This window comes from Pseudopodoces humilis, chromosome 7 (genome assembly GCF_049639895.1).
Source record: "Pseudopodoces humilis isolate 2021_Gansu_Grassland_sample_001 chromosome 7, ASM4963989v1, whole genome shotgun sequence".
NCBI classification, from domain to species: domain Eukaryota; kingdom Metazoa; phylum Chordata; class Aves; order Passeriformes; family Paridae; genus Pseudopodoces; species Pseudopodoces humilis.
This window is the reverse complement of record NC_142206.1, coordinates 41257152-41263425: the sequence shown is the minus strand read 5'-3', so window position 1 is coordinate 41263425 and position 6274 is coordinate 41257152.

Genomic DNA, 6274 nt, shown 5'->3' with positions numbered 1-6274 from the left:
TCAATCTCTTTGTGTCTAAATTTTGGGGTGGGTTTTTCCCCCTTTCAGTTCTTCCTCACATACATGGTTTGCTTGAAGTAACAGCATGAACATTAAGTGGACCCATTAGAGAATTTAATCTGGGATAGTGATGGTGTACATCAGCTTTTAGCACACAAGTATTGCTGGACTGCAATTCTAGGAGATCAGATTTTACTGCAATCCAAACAGTGTATTGGTAAGCACAACAGGAAGCAAAAGTGGTACATTTGGACAAGAATAAAGTACTGTCTGTTGAAGCAGGTTTATTTCTCCCTGTTAAAGGTGTGGTAAATTGTAAATATGTATAATATTGACAATTTAATATGAAATTTAATGTGTATTTTCATCAAGCTTCTGATGTTACCTATGAACACGTTATTCTACCGGTCAAGCACTTTATTCAGAAACCCAGCATTTTTCTGTAAATCATACTCAGTCTGTAGTGTTCATAACACCGGACTGGTGAACAGGTTTGTACAAATGAGGCCCTTACTGTGAACTAAATGTGAACATCCATAGTAAAAGTGGAGCACTGAAAATCAGAATCTGGCTTTATACGAGGCTGTAGTGAGGGGCTGGGATATGCTTTTGAGTACAGTGTAATTAGGGGTTGCTTGGGGTGGAACTAGATGAGGAAAACCAACATAAAGCAACCTTACCTGGGACTACACATTGATGCCCAGATGAGTGCTGGAGGAGAGCCAAGCAGTCTGGACATGTTCCAAGGACTGCTGAAGTACGGCCAGGACAGCTAGGAACTGGACTGTGGCCTGTACAGAGTGATACAATAGGCTTTTAAATGGTTACTGAAAAACCTGTTGACTCGTATTGCTTTACGCAGTGCAAGTTGGTCTTTGGATATTGTCTGATCAGGGCTATTGTTCTGGAAGGGGGGACTGCTGATACCAGAAGCTGTGCTAGAATGTAGGGAGATAACCAAAAAAGAAGGAAGTATTGTTCATAAAATGCTGATAATATCTGAAGTTAAACTTCTCACTGCCCCTAAAGGAAGACTGACTTCTTTCTGCAGATGAGTGATCTCGCATGGGTGAACAGTGGTGACTGATTCCAATTTGCACTTGATTTGAACGTACCAGATTTGTAGGCTTCTAGATTCCAGCCATCACCCCGTTACCTGTTCCTCAACAAGAATGAGGCTTTTTTACAACCTGGTGTCTTAATACAGATTTTGTGCTTTGTCTTAAAGCTTCTTCTTAATCTTCTATTTTCTAACCAAACAGAAATTTCCAATGCAAGTTGCTTCATTTGGCCTTCAATCTCCCATTACTTCCTTTTTATTTTCTTTGGTTTACCCATAAGGTTTCCCAGTCTGTACCGTGTCTTCCAACATGAGTCTCCCAAGGTCCATATGCTGAAATCATATGGATTTCATCTTCACTACCTACATCACACCTACCACTGCTGCCTGGTTTACATCTGAGGATTGTGGTTGTACACTTTGGAGTTGTTTTCTAATACACCGCCACTAACTGTAACTCTGGCCCATGTAATGCATGCTTTGGGAGTAGAAAGTTTGTGCTTTATAGAATGGGTGTGAGTCTGACAAGCATTATAATTGTTGTAAATTGCTTTTCTATTTTTTTCCTTCTTGCAGTCATTGCTTTATATCTATATTGCATACAAAGCCTGTCATCTTGTTGTGCAGCTGACAAAATGTTGTCTTAAGGCTTCATTCACCTGACCTATTTTATTCACCATTTATTTTAGGATGAGGTGGTTTTGAAGTACCTGGGTTTCTCCATTGACCAGAATGGGAGTTTAGATTATGTGTCTTTATGAAAGCATCTGTGTTGGATCAGCTGTATCACACCCTGGCAGTGTGCTGGTGCCTTGCAGTGCTTTAGGAAAAATAACTATTCCTTTACAAGGCAGAGAATAAAAGCAGCTGAGAAGTGGGGAGAATCAGTTAAGATGAGAATGTGAACATGCCTTAAGATGATACTTAAGATGATGACAGAAACAATGTGGCCAAGCAGGGCCAAGGCAGTGATTGTCCCCTTCTCAGCACTCACACTTCAAATCCTGTGTTCATTCTTTTGGGATCCCTCACTTCAAGAAAGACACTGAGGTGCTGGAGCGTGTCCAGAGGAGGGCAACAGAGCTGGTGGAGGGTCTGGAGTGCAGCTCTGATGAGAAGCAGCTGATGGAGTTGGGGATGTTTAGCCTGGAGAAGAAGCTCAGGGGGGACCTTGTCTTTCTCTACAGCTACCTAAAAGGAGGCTGTAGCAAGCTGGGGGTCAGTCTCTCAAGTAACAAGTGACAGATGAGAGGAAATGGCCTCAAGTTGTACCAGGCCAGGTTTAGATTGAATATGAGGAAAAATTTCTTCACATAGAGGGTGGCCAGGCATTGGAACAGGCTGTCCAGGAAAGTGGTGGAATTACCATACCTTAAAGTGTACAGAAAAAACTTTAGAACACATAGATGTGACTCCTGGGGACATGGTTTAGTGGTGAACTTAGCAGTGCAGTTTGCAGGTGAAAAATTCCTCACTGAACAGGAGAATTATTTTTGACAAAGCCCCAAAGCTGTGATGGCTTAGGTGAGGAGGAGAAGGTGTCAAACCAGAAGTGTCCCACACATAGAAGGAATAATATATGAGGTTTGCTTTGATACCAGATGGCTGAATGGAAAGCTGAAATGGGGGAATGCTGGCACACACCTAACATGAAGGAATGGGTGCAGTAAAATACAAAACCTTTGTTTTAATAAATCATATCGAAAATGCTATTCCTGGAGACAACTGCTGTAGGTCAAACGTTTATAAGAGATGGCCTAATCAATAGTGTCAATTTAAATTGCAAGGGGGGAGAGAACAAAGAGAGTTGAGATCAGAGAGAAGACAATCAATGACCACTTGAGAGACCAGCAGTGCTTCTGAGCATGAAGTCCAAGGGGGGAAACTACAGAGGAGACTCCACAATAAATAAAGCATTCTTTTACAAGCCTTCACCATGATATTTCAGCAGCTGAAGGATGAGCCAGTCCAGAAGCATAAGGACAATTGGAGGAAGATCCAAGATCATGTGCATCACCCCTAGGTAGGACAGAAGCCAGGTAACTCTGCTCACACAATGCTTGCCTCAATGCCAGGCATATTAGCTAGAGTACCATGTAGAGCTAATGGGGCTGGAGAGATTTTTGCTTGCATCCCACCAGACTGTGGTGCACACACCTCCATAGCTGTGTCTTGTGACCAAATTCAGCTTGGGTGTCAAGACTGACATGGTCTTGAACTCACTTTGGTAGCGTGACTTACTGAAGTCAGAGGTTGCTTCTTGGAAGATCAGCCTGCTGGTGTTGGGTTATCATTGTGCTAGGGGGCCCAAGGTGAATAATATCTGGGGTAAGGTCTGAGCATCTGCAAGTGCCAGACCTGGTTCAACAGCTCCGTGTGATCCCCTTTGACTTTTCTCACCATTTCATGTCTGGTCATCCTAGGACTGTTTTCACCTGCCTGTACAAATTCCCTAGCTGGCCACAGGATATTCAAGATAAACGTGGGGATGTCTAGCAAATTGAATTCAAAAGGAGATTTAATTTTATTCTACTGTTGAATCTTCCCTCTGCCTATCCCTCTCCCCTTAGTCCAGATCCCCACCATGGAGGGTGGTAGTGCTGCCCTGCTCTCTCCACAGTCATGGTGACAGCAAGCAAGCTCTGCAGCTCATTTTAATCATTTTATGGACAAGATTATTACCTCCTTCATCACTTTTGATTCCTGTTATGCAACCATATTTCGTGACTTGCCTTGCTACTGAGCTGTGCCACACCATGGCCTGAGGGGGTAGCTTCAGAAGAATTTTGGAAACGTTGTATGATTTCTGCACCCACCTGAGGATGGGATGGGAGGGGATGGGAGTCTGGGAATAATCTGTCATAATCTGTGGTTTTGAGACTGGGGACAAGGGGAAACAGAGGGGATTAGCCAAGCCCAGGAGTCTGTATCCTAAGTGAGCAGGCAGCCTGAAGCAGACAGATCAGAGTGTCATTATTCATGAAGACTCACAGATGCAGAATTGTAAATGAGCAGGAGTTCAAAGGGAGATAGGGTTTTGTTAGTGCAGCAGCTGGGATGAAAACTGACAGTGCCACAGCAGCATGGGCAAAGCAGTCATCCCTGGGCCAGGCAGATAGGGCCTCCCTGGGCAGGGAGAGTTGTTCTCCAGGTGCTGTGACCCCTGAGCGCTGGGCTGAGCACTGGCATTTGTGAGCTTACTCTTACTTCTGTCACACTGTTTTATGAGATTGGGCAATTTTCTTTCCATGTGGGTAAACTAAGGCACTGAACAAGTAAAGCTGACACTTGGCAAGAGAAGTTAAGAGTGTTGGTACTGTAACTTGAAATGGATGTAGATTACAATAATGAAACCCACTGCAAACTAAAAACATTATAAAATTGTTTATTATTAATTAATTGTTTAATTAATTATCTCACAGTACAAAAGAGCATTATCATCCTCTTTGAATGTCAGTCAATTTCTCTGAAAACCTCCCTTCCCTTTCTTCAAGTGGTCTACAGATTATTTTGGAGCAATCTGTGCTGCTGACCTGGTTGTTCTTCACTCCTGAGAGCTCCAGGGACAGTCTTGCAGAAATCCAAGAGCAGCTCAGAAAAGAATTTAACTGCCAGGTTAGGTACATGGAGCCAAGGGAGCTGGGAGCCATCACAGGAAACCCTCAGACCATGGAAACTTTTGCAGTGCTCAATCTCTTGCTGAGATTCTCATGCTTGAAGGCTCACAAAACATTTGGAACAAGAAGACAGGTTTTCTTGTTTGCTTCCTTGTACTTTAAATCCTCTCTGGACTTGACTTGTGCTCTCAGCATCTCAGTGCTGTGACAGCAGGAGGAACTCCAACAACCACATAACTGCAAGGGAGATGCTGCTTTGCACAAAGGCAAGAGCAGAGTCTCTCCCAAACCCTCAGTCTTTTAAATCATTGGAATGGTGGTTTCTTATCCCTGAGCTCTCCTTGTCTCCCATCTCAAGTCCCTCCTTGCAGCTCCTTCTTCCTGTGCTGGAAGACCTGTGCTATCAAAGGGGAAAAAATGCTGGGTTTATTAGGAGAGTGGAGAAGTATCAGTGCCAGAAAGCAGCAAAGGGATGGATTCACTGTTCAGACAGTCAGGGAAGATGAGGAAACTGCTCCTGAATGTATTCTGCCCAGAAGGAGCTGTTGCTGGGGGGCAGGGAAGAGTTCTTGGACTCTGCTGTGTGTCATACCCCTGTGGGGTTTGGGTACCAACACGTGGGTGAGGATATGGCCAGACCATTGCCCCTTTCATCAGTGGAGGCACTCTTATTTTCCATGAAAGGAAGGCATATCAGGCTCAGCACTCTCAGTGCTGCCCTTACATCTGGTCTGTTCTGACACTAGTGCCTTGTCTGTGAGTGTTCAGCTGCTACCTGCAGCACAGAGGGAACGTGGAAGGCTCAAGGGGAACATTTTGGATGAGAGCTACCATTTTCTTTTGCCATCACAGCTTCACTGCTATTTCTGAGACACCCTTTCTATCAGGAACAACAGCTGAGCCTGTACTTTGTTGTTGCCCTGGGATAGGGTAGGTGATATAGTGCCCTACGAGGATGGGAGGAAAGGTGTCCCAGATCCCAACAAATCTTCAGAAACTGATCACTCTTAACTACAACTTGCTTTTGTGGAGTTTCTCTTCCTTCACTATCAGGCAGCTCTGAATGTATTCAGAATGTTGTTAGGCAAATAATCAATCAGCCTTGCTTGCTGCTCTGACTGCACATATCTGCTTCAACTCTGCTCCTCAGTATCCTGTGGCCTGGGACGACTCCCCATGCTCCTTTCCAGTACCCTGGCAGCACACCACTGCTGTTCTACCCTTTATTGTTAGCAGGGCCAGGCTGAGCTGTCCAGCCAGGCTCGGTGAAGCGCCACATCAGCGTGGTTGTGACAACTGGCTGAAATGTCAGAGTACCTTGCACTGATGACAAAGGATGACACTTCATGATCGTTACTGGTTCGATCAGCCACGATAGCTAAAGGTGAATATTTGTGTTGGCGCTGCCGGGCTGGTCTTCTCTGCCCTGCTCAGATTAACCCTGTATTTCCCACTGCTCTCCCAGCTGCCCTTTCAGGCTCCTTGCTGCTTCAGCAGTTATCATGGCTGTGACTTATCATCAGCCCTCAGTGTGAATATGCCTTTGGAAACCACACAGTTAAGATGCTGTGTCATCTGACTCCTTAGTCCCATCTGG